Source organism: Bufo gargarizans, chromosome 6 (assembly GCF_014858855.1).
Source record: "Bufo gargarizans isolate SCDJY-AF-19 chromosome 6, ASM1485885v1, whole genome shotgun sequence".
Lineage (NCBI taxonomy): Eukaryota > Metazoa > Chordata > Amphibia > Anura > Bufonidae > Bufo > Bufo gargarizans.
In genome coordinates, this window is record NC_058085.1 from 22561531 (window position 1) to 22579618 (window position 18088).

At 44.5% G+C, this 18088-nt stretch overlaps 1 protein-coding gene and 1 long non-coding RNA gene across 2 annotated transcripts in view; both read left to right on the top strand.

Moving 5' to 3' along the window:
* Positions 1-18088, top strand: part of LOC122940391 — a 1778572-nt gene that overhangs the window by 750727 nt on the left and 1009757 nt on the right. The window lies entirely within an intron of this gene.
* Positions 401-14154, top strand: LOC122940475. Its single transcript, XR_006390298.1, has 3 exons — positions 401-530; positions 13825-13968; positions 14098-14154. It is a non-coding gene; the product is annotated as an uncharacterized LOC122940475 (long non-coding RNA).

Consider the following 18088-nt stretch of genomic DNA (forward strand, 5'->3'; position numbering starts at 1 on the left):
CTGCTACATACAGACTGGGATTCCACACAGCACAGCAGAGTCTCACACGGAGAAGATAAACCTGGTCATGTGATCTCCATGACTCCTCCCACACCTGATCACATGGTCATGACATCATCACAGGTCCTGTACCTTCTCCTGCAGCACAGCCTGATTCGTCCCACTCCTGATCACATGGACATGACATCGTCACAGGTCCTGTACCTTCTCCTGCAGCACAGCCTGACTCCTCCCACACCTGATCACATGTTCATGACATCATCACAGGTCCTGTACCTTCTCCTGCAGCACAGCCTGACTCCGCCCATACCTGATCACATGGTCCTGACATCATCACAGGTCCTGTACCTTCTCCTGCAGCACAGCCTGACTCCTCCCACACCTGATCACATGGTCATGACATCATCACAGGTCCTGTACCTTCTCCTGCAGCACAGTCTGGAGCCCGACTCCTGTACATGGTGGTAGAAACTACAGCCCAGGAGGCTCCATAGTGAAGGGTTGTCAGAGGAGGACACGCCTGCCCCCAGGTAAGTGGAACACTCATCACATCCACACATATAAGGCTCCACAGCCACAAAGATACACAGCTCCATCCGCCCTTAAGGCCCAGTTCACACTGCAGTTATTTCCTTCAGTTATTGAGCCCAGACCAGCAGTGAAGCGACTCGGAGATCAGGTGTAATGGGAAGATCTGCACTTGTTCTGTGGTTTTCTCCCGCACCAGGTTTTGGCTCACAATAACTGATGGAAATAACTGATCAAATAACTGGAGTGTGAACTCAGCCTAATCTACAAACTCCAGAGAACATGAAGCAGGAGGTAAAGACGCAGCTTCTGGGGCAGGACACCAGCCTAAAGATAATAACATAAAATACAAATCACAAGGGGTTGGTTCTAGTATACAATGCATTTCAAGGGCGGCCTTCCTCAGGGGCAACAAAAGCCAGGAGCAGGGGGGGTTATATAGAAGACATATCCGGAAGATCTCAGAGACGTGGACTGGAGGAGGGGGCGTTATATAGAAGACATATCCAGGAGATCTCAGAGACGTGGACTGGAGGAGGAGGCGTTATATAGAAGACATATCCAGGAGATCTCAGAGACGTGGACTGGAGCAGGGGGCGTTATATAGAAGACATATCCAGGAGATCTCAGAGATGTGGACTGGAGCAGGGGGCGTTATATAGAAGACATATCCAGGAGATCTCAGAGACGTGGACTGGAGCAGGGAGCGTTATATAGAAGACATATCCAGGAGATCTCAGAGACGTGGACTGGAGGAGGGGGCGTTATATAGAAGACATATCCAGGAGATCTCAGAGACGTGGACTGGAGCAGGGGGCGTTATATAGAAGACATATCCAGGAGATCTCAGAGACGTGGACTGGAGCAGGGGGCGTTATATAGAAGACATATCCAGGAGATCTCAGAGACGTGGACTGGAGGAGGGGGCGTTATATAGAAGACATATCCAGGAGATCTCAGAGACGTGGACTGGAGCAGGGGGCGTTATATAGAAGACATATCCAGGAGATCTCAGAGACGTGGACTGGAGGAGGGGGCGTTTATATAGAAGACATATCCAGGAGATCTCAGAGATGTAGACTGGAGGAGGGGGCGTTATATAGAAGACATATCCAGGAGATCTCAGAGATGTGGACTGGAGGAGGGGGCGTTATATAGAAGACATATCCAGGAGATCTCAGAGACGTGGACTGGAGGAGGGGGTGTTATATAGAAGACATATCCAGGAGATCTCAGAGACGTGGACTGGAGGAGGGGCGTTATATAGAAGACATATCCAGGAGATCTCAGAGACGTGGACTGGAGGAGGGGGCGTTATATAGAAGACATATCCAGGAGATCTCAGAGACGTGGACTGGAGCAGGGGGCGTTATATAGAAGACATATCCAGGAGATCTCAGAGACGTGGACTGGAGGAGGGGGCGTTATATAGAAGACATGTCCAGGAGATCTCAGAGACGTGGACTGGAGCAGAGGGCGTTATATAGAAGACATATCCAGGAGATCTCAGAGACGTGGACTGGAGGAGGGGGCGTTATATAGAAGACATATCCAGGAGATCTCATAGATGTGGACTGGAGGAGAGGACGTTATATATAAGACATATCCAGGAGATCTCAGAGATGTGGACTGGAGCAGGGGGCGTTATAGAGAAGCTATATCCAGGAGATCTCAGAGATGTGGACTGTAGGAGGGGGCGTTATATAGAAGACATATCCAGAAGATCTCAGAGACGTGGACTGGAGGAGCAGGGGGCATTATATAGAAGACATATCCAGGAGATCTCAGAGACGTGGACTGGAGCAGGGGGCATTATATAGAAGACATATCCAGGAGATCTCAGAGACGTGGACTGGAGATGCAGGGGGCATTATATAGAAGACATATCCAGGAGATCTCAGAGACGTGGACTGGAGATGCAGGGGGCATTATATAGAAGACATATCCAGGAGATCTCAGAGACGTGGACTGGAGATGCAGGGGGCGTTATATAGAAGACATATCCAGGAGATCTCAGAGATGTGGACTGGAGCAGGGGGCGTTATATAGAAGATCTCAGAGACGTGGACTGGAGGAGCAGGGGGCATTATATAGAAGACATATCCAGGAGATCTCAGAGACGTGGACTGGAGCAGGGGATGTTATATAAATGACATATCCAGGAGATCTCAGAGACGTGGACTGGAGCAGGGGGCGTTATATACAGGGAGTGCAGAATTATTAGGCAAATGAGTATTTTGACCACATCATCCTCTTTATGCATGTTGTCTTACTCCAAGCTGTATAGGCTCGAAAGCCTACTACCAATTAAGCATATTAGGTGATGTGCATCTCTGTAATGAGAAGGGGTGTGGTCTAATGACATCAAACATCAGACATCAAAGACAAAAAACACAGCGCCTCATGTATGGTAACGTCTTACAGATAATATAATTTTACGGTGCGTATTTCGCTTACCAGATTTTGTTGTGAGGAGTCACAACAGCTAGAAGTGCCTTAGCTGGTATATTTCCCCACCAGCATCAGGGGATGCCGTGCTGCTGCCTGGGTCTCTTCCCGTCCAGAAGTTCCAGGAAAGTGAATATGCAGAAGATTTAAAAAGGTTTCAGACCACTATCCGGCGCTGCAGGCATAAAGATCAGTCCTTGAGATGAATAGGATTCTTTTTATTAATAGAGTCAACGCGTTTCAAGGGCGAAATGCCCCCTTCGTCAGGACAATATACAGAATAAAAATACACTTGTGTTAGGGATATTTAAAACGCTGTTTTGGCGGGTTAAACAAGGGGAGGTTCAGGGTTGGGGTGGGCGTGCTTAGTAAAATGAGGCTAATTGCTAGTATCCCTTAGCAATTAGTGGCAGATGATGTTCGGTGTCTGACACTTCTGTGGCGTGCAGGCTAGATAGCGTGGAGTCAAGCGATCCATGATATAGTTTAAATAAATACATTGTTTTCATTCATAATATCCATAGTGATACATTTCATGTTACATTATTTAGTTTGAATCGAACATTTCATAGTACTGATAGTGATAGATTGACTGTAGTGGCGCTGCTATTCACTGTGAGACTGCAGCGGACCTTCACATAGAGCTGTGTGCGGCTCTGGCTCCCCGCTTTCACTGTGCAGCGGTTCGCCAGTCTGTTATTCCTGCAGGTCTGCCGACTCTCCTGCGTGCTATAATACTCAGCGCTGCCCGATCTCTCAGACCGGGATCTTTACAAGCCACAGGTCGGTCTGGTATAGCGCTGCTGTTTTATAACTGCTATGTTCTGAATAATGATTTATGCGCTAATTATTAGGGGGTTCTGGATTATTATTCCCAGAGGAGGTCGTCTGATTTTAATATATATATATATATACTATGATATCTAATTGTCACCATATGTCGGCCACTTATATTGAGTATAGAATGGTGAGATTAATACTGATTAAAAATCCTTACGGCTAATTTTGGTGTTATTAATTAGATTAAAATATGTTATGATTTATAAAATATATATATATATATATATATATATATATATAATCTAGAACTTCCATATATGGGACGGAATAGGAAGCATCTATTAATATTACACTCATAGCTAGTGTTTATAACTATATGGCTATCAATAGTTTACAGTAATTAAAATTGATTAGACCCTTAATTCTAATGTGGACCTGATGGATATACTACAGGGTTGTATGGCGGGATTTTTCTTGAGATACAAATATATTAGACTATTCCAAACAACGGTGTATACATTATAATATAGAGACCAATATGTAGAGTGATGAGGTAATAGCCAGTAGAAGAGAGAATATTACTAGTAGTGATAATGGAGGGTACATAGTGACTGTCAATAGTTTATAGATGGCTAGGTAGGCATATAAATGTGTTGTATGGGTGTTATAATATATATATAGAGAGAGTCTATAGAGGAAGAGGGGCGTCTCTACACGCCATACTCTTAGCCCCGATTGTATGAATGAACGTTGTACGGATATATATATCCCCGTGCGTGCGTACACGATGGTATGCCAGTACCAGTCAGTGGACCCAATTCGTGTTGGGGTTTGTAGTGATGAGGACTTTAACCTATATATATATATATATTGTTATCATAAGATAGTCTCACTGATTTCGTTTAGGCCTCGTGGGCTCAGCGTATCTAATTGGTACATCCAGTATACTTCCCTTTTTTGTAATCTTTCAAAACGGTTAAAGGGATTTTCCGGTATAAAGTCGATTGGAGTAATTTTGATCTCATGTTTCTCTTTTTCTGGTGTGGATGCACAGTGTCTGGACACCTTGTGTTTCAGATATTGTTTACGGATATTGTACCCATGTTGGTTCACCCGGCAATGAAGGGCTTGGGTAGTGCGACCCACATATTGTAGGCCGCATCTGCATTCAATGAGATAAATAACGTAAGTGGAATGACAGGTAAGGTGATGTTTTATTGGGAATGATGTACCATTACAATTGGAGGTAAAGGAAGTTTGTTTGTGTGTAATAATTTTACAACACAAACAATTCTTGGCTCCGCACCTATAGCTCCCTTTTGCTTTCCCTTTCCCCCGGCTCTGTTTGCTTTCGCCTATCATTTGGGTGTGCTGTTTTGGTCTGCTTGGGGCTAGTATATTCTTTATGGTGGGTGCTCTTCTATAGGTGATTTTTGGTATGGAAGGTAGATGTTTTGCTATATATGGATCTTGCAGGAGGATATGCCAGTGATTTTTCAAGATTTTTTGTATCTGTCTATTCGATGTGTTATATTGCGTGATAAACCGGACTATTTCTATAGGATCCTGCTGTTTGGTGGTAATTGATAGGCATTCCTCTTGTGACTGTAAGCTGCTCTTTTTTATGGCATCTTTCACCAGTTTTTTGGGGTAACCTTTGTCACGAAACCTATTTTCAAGTATTTTGGTCTGGATTTTAAAGTCCTCATTTTTTGTACAGTTACGTCTGATCCTTTTGCATTGGCTATAGGGTATATTTTGCAGCCACTTTCTGTGATGAAAGCTTGAATAATGGATATAGCTATTGGTATCTACTGTTTTAAAGTACATTTTTGTACTTAAATGGTTATTGTGATATGAGATAATGATGTCTAGAAATTCTATTTCCACTTTATTGAAGTTTGGAGTGAAGGAGATTCCCCAGTCGGTATTATTGAGGGAACTACAGAAGATTTGCGCAGTGTCTTCCTTGCCATCCCAGATAATGAACAGGTCATCAATATACCTTTTGTAATATATGATCTGTTTATGATGGTCTGGGTGGTTAATAATGAATTTGTCTTCAAACTCCCCCATAAATAAATTAGCAATGGATCGCTTGACTCCACGCTATCTAGCCTGCACGCCACAGAAGTGTCAGACACCGAACATCATCTGCTACTAATTGCTAAGGGACACTAGCAATTAGCCTCATTTTACTAAGCACGCCCACCCCAACCCTGAACCTCCCCTTGTTTAACCCACCAAAACAGCGTTTAAAAATATCCCTAACACAAGTGTATTTTTATTCTGTATATTGTCCTGACGAAGGGGGCATTTCGCCCTTGAAACGCGTTGACTCTATTAATAAAAAGAATCCTATTCATCTCAAGGACTGATCTTTATGCCTGCAGCGCCGGATAGTGGTCTGAAACCTTTTTAAATCTTCTGCATAGTGCACAAGGCTGCCATTGTAAGGTATACTGGCTGTTATCTGTCTCATGGATAGATTAACAGCGTCCTCTGAATCTCCTTCTTGCTCACAAAGTTAGACCGCCGTAATCTTGCGATGCGATAAAAGCACACAGTGCTATGGGACAGGTATATTGCGGACATGCTAGCGGCGATCTAGCCGTGAATGTCCGCAGCTCTATAGGCTAAAACAAGGTGATAGAATCCCTTTAATTCCCTAAGCTCCCGTTGTCTCTCTGGTGATGCTCGTGGCACTGGTAGTATTTCTGAAAACACTACCTTGGAGGTCCTGGACTTGAGCTTCTCTCCTAGTTCCCTAAAATCATATTAAAGGACCTTCCATCTCTCGCTCACTTTGTCATTGGTGCCAATGTGTACCATGACCACCGGGTCTACCCCCGCTCCACCCAGCAATCTGTCAATGCGATCCGCAATATGCCGAACTCGAGCACCGGGCAGACAACACACTGTTTGGCATTCACAGTCTCGGTGACAGATGACCCTGTCTGTCCTCCTAATAATAGAGTCCCCTACCACCAGCATCGGTCTGACCTTTGCTGCATGCCTTTTCTCATCTTTCCTGCTCCCCAAGAGTGCCTCCATTAGTAGAATAGCCCTCCAGTATTAATTATGCCCTCACATAGCCCCCAGTATTTATACTGCCCCCTAGAGTGCCCCAGTAGTTATATTCCCCCCTTTAGTGAAATTATAATTCATCAGACCCTCCAATATACAGACCCATTCAAATAATAATAATAATATTTATACAGCACAATCATATTCCGCAGCGCTTTACAAATTCATAGGGTTCATGTACAAAACAAAAGTAACTGGCTAATATACAACTGAAACACTAGGAGTCAGGGCCCTGCTCGCAAGAGCTTACAATCTATGAGGAATTGGGGGTGACACATAAGGTAGTTGATTGTGATAAGTAGGATTCGAGCCATTATTGAACTGACAGAAGTGGTGCTGGCCGATCTGCTTCGGGATTGGGACTGCTAGAGGATGGAGTTTAGGCCAGAGGAGTTGGTGGGGGAGACGTTTGAAGGTGGAGAAGTTGTGAATTGACCTGATATTCCGGGGCAGAGTATTCCAGAGAGTAGGTGCAGCTCGAGAACTTGAAGACGGGTGTGAGAGGTACGAATTATGGAGGTTATTAACCTCTTCAGGACACAGGGCGTACCTGTGCACCCAGTGTATTTCTGATTAATACACTGTCAATTCAGTCAATTGAAGACCTCCGGTTTGGTTTGTGGCTTTTACCTATTGCGGCGGCGGTGCTATCTGGTCCCCAGGCGGCTGTAGGGGGGACCCGATGGCATGGAAGTCAGCGCGATGTCTAAGGAAGGCATCGCGCTGCCTTCCGGTGACAAGCCTGTGAGATCCAGCCCCCTGGATCTCACAGGCCCCGGAAGCTGTATGAGTAATACTTACTATATTACTCATACAGCCAATGCATTCCAATACAGAAGTATTGGAATGCATTGTAAAGGATTAGACCCCCAAAAGTTTAAGTCTCAAAGTGGGACAAAAAAAAAGTTGAAAAATAAATTTTTGAAGGTGAAAACTTTATAAGTTTCAAGTAAAAAATAAACAAAAATGTCATTTTTCCCAAATAAAGTTGAAAAAAATTGGTAAAAATATGGGGGGGGGGGGGGGGAGTATACACATTAGGTATCGCAGCGTCCGTATCGACCGGCTCTATAAACATATCACATGACCTAACCCCTCAGATGAACACCCTAGAAAAAAAAATCACTAAAAGTGTAATAGCAAGCGATCAAAAAGTAATATGCATCCCAAAATAATGCCAATCAAACAGTCATCTTATCCCGCAAAAATCATACCCTACCCAAGGTAATCGCCCAAAAACTGAAAAAATTATGGCTCTCAGACTATGGAGACACTAAAACAAGATTTTTTTTTTGCTTCAAAAATGAAATCATTGTGTAAAACTTACATAAATAAAAAGTATACATATTAGGTATCGCCGCGTCCGTGACAACCTGGTCTATAAAAATACCACATGATCTAACCTGTCAGATGAATGTTGTAAATTAAATAAAAATAAAAACGGTGCCAAAAACTGTGCTATTTCTTGTTATCTTGCTTCACAAAAAGTGTAATATAGAGCAACCAAAAATCATATGTACCCTAAACTACTACCAACAAAACTGACACCCAATCCTGTAGTTTCTAAAATGGGGTCACTTTTTTGGAGTTTCTACTCTAGGGGTGCATCAGGCGGGCTTCAAAAGGGACATGGTGTAAAAAAAAAAAAAAAAACAGCCTTGCAAAATCTGTCCGATGGGGGCTGTGTAGAGGGAGAAGAGTAGAGGACCTAGTACTGAGCCCTAGGGCTGCACGATATGGGAATTTTGTGCGATTAGGGCCCTAAAAATTGCGATAACGATATGCAATGCGATATTTTAAAGGAATTGTGCTAGAGGTCTATTTGCTTGGATTTTCCCATATGAGCCGCTGACGCGGCTGGGTATGACATAGTTATGGGGGATCTGTGGAGGGTGCTGTTATATGGGGGATCTGTGGAGGGTGCTGTTATATGGGGGATCTGTGGAGGGGGCTGTGTTGTGGGGGATCTGTGGAAGGTGCTGTTATATGGGGGATCTGTGGAGGGTGCTGTTATATGGGGGATCTGTGGAGGGTGCTGTGTTGTGGGGGATCTGTGGAGGGTGCTGTGTTGTGGGGGATCTGTGGAGGGTGCTGTTATATGGGGGATCTGCGGAGGGTGCTGTTATATGGGGGATCTGTGGAGGACGCTGTGTTGTGGGGGATCTGTGGAGGGCGCTGTGTTGTGGGGGATCTGTAGAGGGCGCTGTTATATGGGGGATCTGTAGAGGGCGCTGTTATATGGGGGATCTGTGGAGGGCGCTGTTATATGGGGGATCTGTGGAGGGCGCTGTGTTGTGGGGGATCTGTGGAGGGCGCTGTGTTGTGGGGGATCTGTGGAGGGCGCTGTGTTGTGGGGGATCTGTGGAGGGCGCTGTTATATGGGGGATCTGTGGAGGTCGCTGTGTTGTGGGGGATCTGTGGAGGACGCTGTGTTGTGGGGGATCTGTGGAGGACGCTGTGTTGTGGGGGATCTGTGGAGGACGCTGTGTTGTGGGGGATCTGTGGAGGACGCTGTGTTGTGGGGGATCTGTGGAGGACGCTGTGCTGTGGGGGTTCTGTGGAGGATGCTGTGTTGTGGGGGATCTGTGGAGGGCGCTGTTATATGGGGGATCTGTGGAGGGCGCTGTTATATGGGGGATCTGTGGAGGGCGGTTATATGGGGGATCTGTGGAGGGCGCTGTTATGTGGGGGATCTGTGGAGGGCGCTGTTATGTGGGGGATCTGTGGAGGGCGCTGTTATGTGGGGGATCTGTGGAGGACGCTGTTATATGGGGGATCTGTGGAGGACACTTATGGGGGACCTGTGGATGGCACTGTTATAGGGGATGTGTGGAGGACACATAGGGCCATGAGGGGGGCCAGCTTAAGACATATAGCATCTTATGCTGGTCCCCCTCATGTGTCCTAAACTGGGCACATAACTGCCTTTTGCGTGTAAAGTGTTTTACTAGTGTGTGTGTGGGTGTGTGTGGGTGAAACAATCTCTCTCCTAACAGGTCCAGCCTCTGTACTCACTATGAATGCAATGCACTGCAGCGAGCGGCAGCGAGGTGGTCCGGCCGGCGCGTGACTGACGTCACTTAGTAACGCTCCTGCTTCCTGAAGTAGGAGGAGCGTTGCTAAGTGACGTCAGTCACGCACCGGCCGGCCACCTCGCTGCCGCTCGCTGCAGTGCATTGAATTCATAGTGAGTACAGAGGCCGGACCTGTTAGGAGAGAGATTGTTTCACCCACACACACACTAGTAAAACACTTTACACGCAAAAGGCAGTTATGTGCGCGGGGCCCCTTTTATATATAATCGCGGCATTTTCGGGTTGGCCAAATCGCCATATCGCATTTGCCGATTATCGTGATTCGATTATTTTTTCGATTTATCGTGCAGCCCTACTGAGCCCTGGGGTACACCAACATAAATAGTAAGAGGAGAAGAAGAGCCAGCGAATGATACACTAAAGTAGCGGCCAGAGAGATAGGAAGAGAACCAGGAGAGAGCAGTGTCCTTTAGGCCAATTGAGTGGAGCATGGTGAGGAGGAGTTTATAGTCTTCAGTATCATAAGCTGCGGAGAGATCCAGCAGAATCAGTAGAGAATAATCACCATTTCTTTTTGATGTTAGGAGATTGTTAGACACTTTAGTAAATGCAGTTTCTTTAGAGTGAAAAGGGCGAAAGGAGGATTGTAAAGGGGTCAAGAAGAAAGTTTGTAGAGAGATTGCTTATTAAAAAACATCACCCCCTCCCCAGCCACCTCCAACATGCAATCCCATGTAAACAACATCACCCCCTCAACATTTAGTCCCATGTAAATAACATCACTCCCTCCCACAGCCACTATCAACATTACAGTCCCATGTTAATAACATCACTCCCTCCCCCAGCCACCTTCAACACACATTCCCATGTAAATAACATCACCCTGCCCCAGCCACCTACAACATTCAGTCCCATGTAAATAACATCCCTCCCTTCAGCCCTAACAAACGATCCCAGTTAAATAACCATAACCCCCAGCATTACTCAGGCTCTCACACCAAATCTTTCCCTTCACTTACCTCTCCTCATGTACCAGATCTCACCACTGTTTCTTCCCCAGGACTTCTCTTGACTGCAGAGCGCCATCCTCTCCTGCACTGGTCACATGATGGTGACATCATCGCAGGTCCTCAACCTCTTCGTTCAGCACTAATCACATGGACTGTGATGTCATCACAGGTCCTTCAGCTCTTCCAATGCATTAGATTTAATTGTATTGCCGTCCAATTGTATCTATCTGGCAGGCAGTACATTTAGGACCTGAGACAAAACATCTGGGGCCCAGTCTCCAAATGTTTTAATCTAGAAACACCTCTGCCCCTGCCTTTCTGTAAGTGTGATTTACTCCTCCTTAACTTTTCTGTGAGGTCCGGAGCTTAAAACGAATATAGTGTGAAGTGAGGAAATGGACATCACAGCAATACAGTGATGGCACATTTCTCAAGTGATATGTTCCCTGCTTCTGAGTGAAATGCATCTAGCTGTGCAGCTGAAACAGGGAATAATATGTCCAAAAAATATACAGGTCCTTCTCAAAAAATTTGCATATTGTGATAAAGTTCATTATTTTCTGTAATGTACTGATAAACATTAGACTTTCATATATTTTAGATTCATTACACACCAACTGAAGTAGTTCAAGCCTTTTATTGTTTTAATATTGATGATTTTGGCATACAGCTCATGAAAACCCCAAATTCCTATATCAAAAAATTAGCATATCATGAAAAGGTTCTCTAAACGAGCTATTAACCTAATCATCTGAATCAACTAATTAACTCTAAACACCTGCAAAAGATTCCTGAGGCTTTTAAAAACTCCCAGCCTGGTTCATTACTCAAAACCGCAATCATGGGTAAGACTGCCGACCTGACTGCTGTCCAGAAGGCCATCATTGACACCATCAAGCAAGAGGGTAAGACACAGAAAGAAATTTCTGAACGAATAGGCTGTTCCCAGAGTGCTGTATCAAGGCACCTCAGTGGGAAGTCTGTGGGAAGGAAAAAGTGTGGCAGAAAACGCTGCACAACGAGAAGAGGTGACCGGACCCTGAGGAAGATTGTGGAGAAGGACCAATTTCAGACCTTGGGGGACCTGCGGAAGCAGTGGACCGAGTCTGGAGTAGAAACATCCAGAGCCACCGTGTACAGGCGTGTGCAGGAAATGGGCTACAGGTGCCGCATTCCCCAGGTCAAGCCACTTTTGAACCAGAAACAGCAGCAGAAGCGCCTGACCTGGGCTACAGAGAAGCAGCACTGGACTGTTGCTCAGTGGTCCAAAGTACTTTTTTCGGATGAAAGCAAATTTTGCATGTCATTCGGAAATCAAGGTGCCAGAGTCTGGAGGAAGACTGGGGAGAGGGAAATGCCAAAATGCCTGAAGTCCAGTGTCAAGTACCCACAGTCAGTGATGGTCTGGGGTGCCATGTCAGCTGCTGGTGTTGGTCCACTGTGTTTTATCAAGGGCAGGGTCAATGCAGCTAGCTATCAGGAGATTTTGGAGCACTTCATGCTTCCATCTGCTGAAAAGTTTTATGGAGATGAAGATTTCATTTTTCAGCACGACCTGGCACCTGCTCACAGTGCCAAAACCACTGGTAAATGGTTTACTGACCATGGTATTACTGTGCTCAATTGGCCTGCCAACTCTCCTGACCTGAACCCCATAGAGAATCTGTGGGATATTGGGAAGAGAAAGTTGAGAGACGCAAGACCCAACACTCTGGATGAGCTTAAGGCCGCTATCGAAGCATCCTGGGCCTCCATAACACCTCAGCAGTGCCACAGGCTGATTGCCTCCATGCCACGCCGCATTGAAGCAGTCATTTCTGCAAAAGGATTCCCGACTAAGTATTGAGTGCAGAACTGAACATAATTATTTGAAGGTTGACTTTTTTTGTATTAAAAACACTTTTCTTTTATTAGTCGGATGAAATATGCTAATTTTTTGAGATAGGAAATTTGGGTTTTTATGAGCTGTATGTCAAAATCATCAATATTAAAACAATAAAAGGCTTGAGCTACTTCAGTTGGTGTGTAATGAATCTAAAATATATGAAAGTCTAATGTTTATCAGTACATTACAGAAAATAATGAACTTTATCACAATATGCTAATTTTTTTTAGAAGGACCTGTATTAGAGAAGCCCAATAAAGAAGCACAGTGATTATTCAAACTTTATTCTAAACATTCTACATTTTTCAAACCAGCACCTGGATCTGAATACTTTCATATTAGCATGTCATTAAAAATTTTGTGTAACCTTATACGTATGTATCTGTATAAGCGCCACCTGCTGATTTGTTCGGGGGTGTTGGGAGTTGGACCTCTACATTGAGCTCATATTGAAGACCTATCCTGAGTACATGCCGGAGAAACCCTTTAATGACCGCTGTATTTCGTCATGCTGCTTGTTAAAAATAAATCTATTAAACTACAACATCTGTGAGGTCGTGAGGAGCTGCCAAAAACAAAATCTGCCAACCCAATGTCTGTCTAGATAGAAATAATTTTTATGTATCGCCAACATATTCCACAGCGTTTTACAATTACACTGATTGGACCTGTAGAATCCTCCACTGCTCCAGCACTGAGGCTCCTGTGGTCTCCTTTAGTCCGTTTACATCACTGCAACGACAATATTGGTTGGAGCTCTGATGGCGGTATGTATATCACCTGACCATTGAGGCCTATGATGGTCTACTGGTGGTCACGTGCTGTGGCATCACTGATGACGTCTTCTATTGGCTGTAGGGTCATGTGAAGGTGTGACATACCATAAAACTGCCTTGATCTCACACATGTTTCGATCACTATAAAAAGAGAGAACACAACATCTACACTTTATTATCTCCTCTGATGTCTCTTCGTATCTCCAGTTATTGTATTTTACATGAGTTTTTTTGGAGGGGGGGATTTTACATCGTCTCATCTTCTTTCCATTCAGGTTCCTACAATATAGGATCCGCTCAGTGGAGATCTTCTATATAAGATTCTTCTCCTGATTGACCCCACAAGAATGGACAGGGACAAGATGGTGGAGAGTATAATAAATCTCGCCCTAGAGATCCTCTTCCGGCTTACTGGAGAGGTGAGAGATTCTGATGATGTCACATTGCATCATCTTATCTATGTTACTAACAGATGGACATGACTGGAGAGGTGAGGGACTCTGGAGATGTATGGAGTGATAGTTATTACTGTGTCTCTCTATAACCAGGACTACACAGTAGTGAAGAAGACCTCTAGTGGGTGCTGTCAGGACCCTGTGTCTGAAAGATGGGGAAGAACCCTGAGCCCAATCATGGAGCCTCCACCTCACCCCCTGATACATGAGGAAATCAAGAGAGAGAAGATACTAGAACTCACCAACAAGATGATTGAGCTGCTGACTGGAGAGGTGACACTGCTGGGAATGCTGGGACATTATACAGGAACGCTATGAAGGGATACGGGTGATGACTGTATCATTGTGTTGTCAGGTTTCTATAAGGTGTCAGGATGTCACCGTCTATTTCTCCATGGAGGAGTGGGAGTATTTAGAAGGACACAAAGATCTGTACAAGGACGTCATGATGGAGGATCACCCACCTCTCACATCACCAGGTAATAGACATGACTAAATACACACGTCCTCTCATTATCTGTATGTAAGGAATGAATTCAGTCACTGGATGTGTTTCCTACAGTTAAGGAAGAGAGAAGAACACCGGAGAGATGTCCCAGTCCTCTTCTTCTACAGGATGGTTCAGAAGAACATCACAATGTCCCACAGGATGATCAGGTAGATGGATATAAGGGCATTATGATGGAGGATCACCGGCCCCTCATATCACCAGGTAATAGATATTACTAAATACACACGTCCTCTCATTATCTGTATGTAAGGAATGAATTCAGTCACTGGATGTGTTTCCTACAGTAAAGGAAGAGATAAGAACACCAGAGAGATGTCCCAGTCCTCTTCTTCTACAGGATGGTTCAGAAGAACATCACAATGTCCCACAGGATGATCAGGTAGATGGAGATATGGTCTCATGAAATGTTCCCTATGATCTGTAGAAGGCTGTGAAGATCTTGTCTTCAGTCTTGTTTTATCCATCAGTATTATATGATTTATCCTTGTATAATGAGAAAGGTGGAGATGGCAGGATTACAGCTGACCATAGACATTACATGTTGTCTGCAGCTTCTCACAATTTTCTGCCTGTACAGACTTTTAAGATGGCCTTCCCAACATAGAGCTATAGGAATAGATTCTCCAGAATTGTTATTACATGGGGAATGCATGAAGCTATTAAAACATGCATGTCAGGAGCGGTGACAGGTCCTCTTAAATACTGGTAACGGAGGCTAGGGAGGTATTGGAGAATGGTAACTCAGACTATACATGACGTATATAAGGTACAGGTACCGCTTGATCCTAGAGTGTGAGTGCTGGGTCATGTTTCTGGCTGCAGCAGAGCAGATGATTATACCATTCCTAGGAGGTAAATAAGCCATGGATCGAAAGAACTTTGGCTTACCGGCAGAGTGTTATACGTAGCTAGAAAGTTGATTGCCTTGCATTGGATACAGACAGCTCCGCCCACCTTAGGTGAATTCTTGGGTAAAGTAGACACAATGTTAGTTTTACGAACGGTTGGTATTCCAGAAGCGTGGATGCCCATCAAAATTTGAAACGTTATGGGAACCTTGGCTGTCCTTTCGACGTTTGAATAACAATGTCTAGTATTGTATTTTTGCACTTCTAGTACAACAGTGGGGCGGGGGGGAGAAGGGTGAAAATTAAAATGTTGCTAATTGTTTAGTGGTTTGAATGATGTCAGCAACACGAGTTGTATCTATATATCATTTTTATTTACGATCTGTACAACAGTGTAATTACATTGAAAATGGTCAATAAAAAAGAACTGATTAAAAAAAAAAAAAAAACACTGGTAACGCAACCAGGACATTATTATTGCTGGGGACATTTAGCTACTAGGACACTGTAGGGAGCCTTACAGGCTCTTTATAGCTATAGGGGTTTAGACGCTGCAGGTTTGTGTAGTGATCAGCGGCAGTGTACTACGACCCATTCAGACATATAATGGGGAGGGTGGGGGCCTATCTAAAGTTTTCACTAGGGCCATTAGAACTCTAGTTATACCACTGTGTCCTTATACTATAGACAGTGATAAGAAGAGTGTTCTAGTGGTTATGGATAATCAGTTCTCACCGCTCCTGTGTTCTCTCCTGTCCTTATACTATAATCAGTGATAAGCAGGATGATCTACTGGTGATAGATAATCAGTTCTCACCTCTCCTGTGTTCTCCCCTGTCCTTATACTAGGTACAGTATCTTCATGCCTGCAGTCATCCCAAAACTTCTAGATAGAACAGGAAGACAGCATTAAAGGGTTTGTTCAGGAATAAGTAACCTTTCACACGTGCCCGCAGCCTCTACTATGGAAAGAGTCATACGTACCTGCTACCCTTAGCTCTGGTTATGTGTGCAGCTCCTGTGTGTCCATCTTCCAGTAAATGTTGTTTGCTCCCTCGCTGGCACAGGCATGGTCACCTGCTTGACTGCAGCCAATGACTGGCTTTAGTGGTGATGTGTTTCTTGTGGACATGTTACCCCTGAATCCAGTCATTGGCTGCAGCAGAGCAGATGATTATGCCCGTTCCTAGAAGGTAAACAAGCCATAGACCGAAAGAACTTTGGCTTACCGGCTTCACAGCCCTGGGACGGCCAGCAAGGACAACAGGTGCACAACAGTGTAATGTTATATACACACAATGTAATGTTAGGGATGGAATATAAGGGCTCCTCTCCCTGCATTGCAAACTGGTTGGAATAATAAAGCAATCAGATTGGATTTATACAGGAGACCTGCAGATATTTGGGTCAGATAACTCCTGCTGTCCGGTCATTTTCGGTTGTCTTTTCAGGTCATATAAAACCTTCCACACGACTTCTCCAACCGTCTGATGACTTCTACAATATTTCTTTCACAGCTTGTGAATCCGGGTGAAGATCTGAACAATATTAATCCTACAGAGACATATGTGAGGGGTGATGAGCAGAGTACAGAGGACATTCCTACAGATAACCGCCCAGGTGAGTAGTGACCACTAAGTAAAGCAGAGAGGTCTCTGAGATTCTACTCCTTCACTGGATGATACAATTTTATGTTACATTTTTAGGTTCTCTTTTCTGTCAGTTGTTTCAGCGTTATATTCACTGATTCAGCTAAAATTCAAGTTAAATATGGATGGAAATGTGACAGCGTTATAGGTGATATACAGTATGTATATGATACATATAGTCCATCCTCAGGAGAGGTCATTAATATCAGATCGGAGTCGGATTAAACTCCTGGCAGCCTTGTCGGTCAGATGTATGGAGAGGACACAGTGCTCTGCGCGCTCTTAGGCCTCTTCCTGGCCATGCAATGTGACGCTCATCGGTCATATGGCCTAGGCACAGATTAGTCCCATTCAAGTAAATGGGCCTGAGCGGCAATGCCAAGCACAGCTACTATTCAACAGACGGCGCTGTGCCCGGTAAGCTGTGAGGAGGCTTTGTATTAACTGGAGCTCCGTGAGCACTGAGGCTTCCTCAGACAGCTGAATGGTGGGGGTGCAGGGACCGGACCTCTGCTGATCTCATATTGATGACCTATGCTGAGGAAAATCTTGGAGAACCCCTTTAATCATCTGCAAATGACCAAAAAAGGGAAACAAATTATGCAAAACCTCTCTTTATTCAGTATTGAGTACGAGAGCCACGTGCATAAATACATTCACTTACACGCCTTGGCATCCTACCAGTGAGGTTACTAATGATTGTCTGAGGAATGTTCTGCCATGCTGAATGCATTTGGGCAAGGAAATCATTAAGATCTGTTGCTGGTACCTACAGTATCTCGCAAAAGTCAGTCCACCCCGACCCCACACATTTTTGTAAATATTTTATTCTATCTTTTCATGGGACAACCCTGAAGACCTGACACTTTGATACAATGTAAAGTAGTCAGTGTTCGGCTTGTATAATGGTGTATACAGTTGTTGTGCCCTCAACATAACTCAACACACAGCCACTAATGTCTAAACCGTGGGCAACAAAAGTTTGTACACCCCTAAGTGAGAATGGCCAAATTGTGCCCAAAGTGTCAATATTTAGTGTGGCCACCATTATTTTCCTGCACTGTCTTAACTCTCTT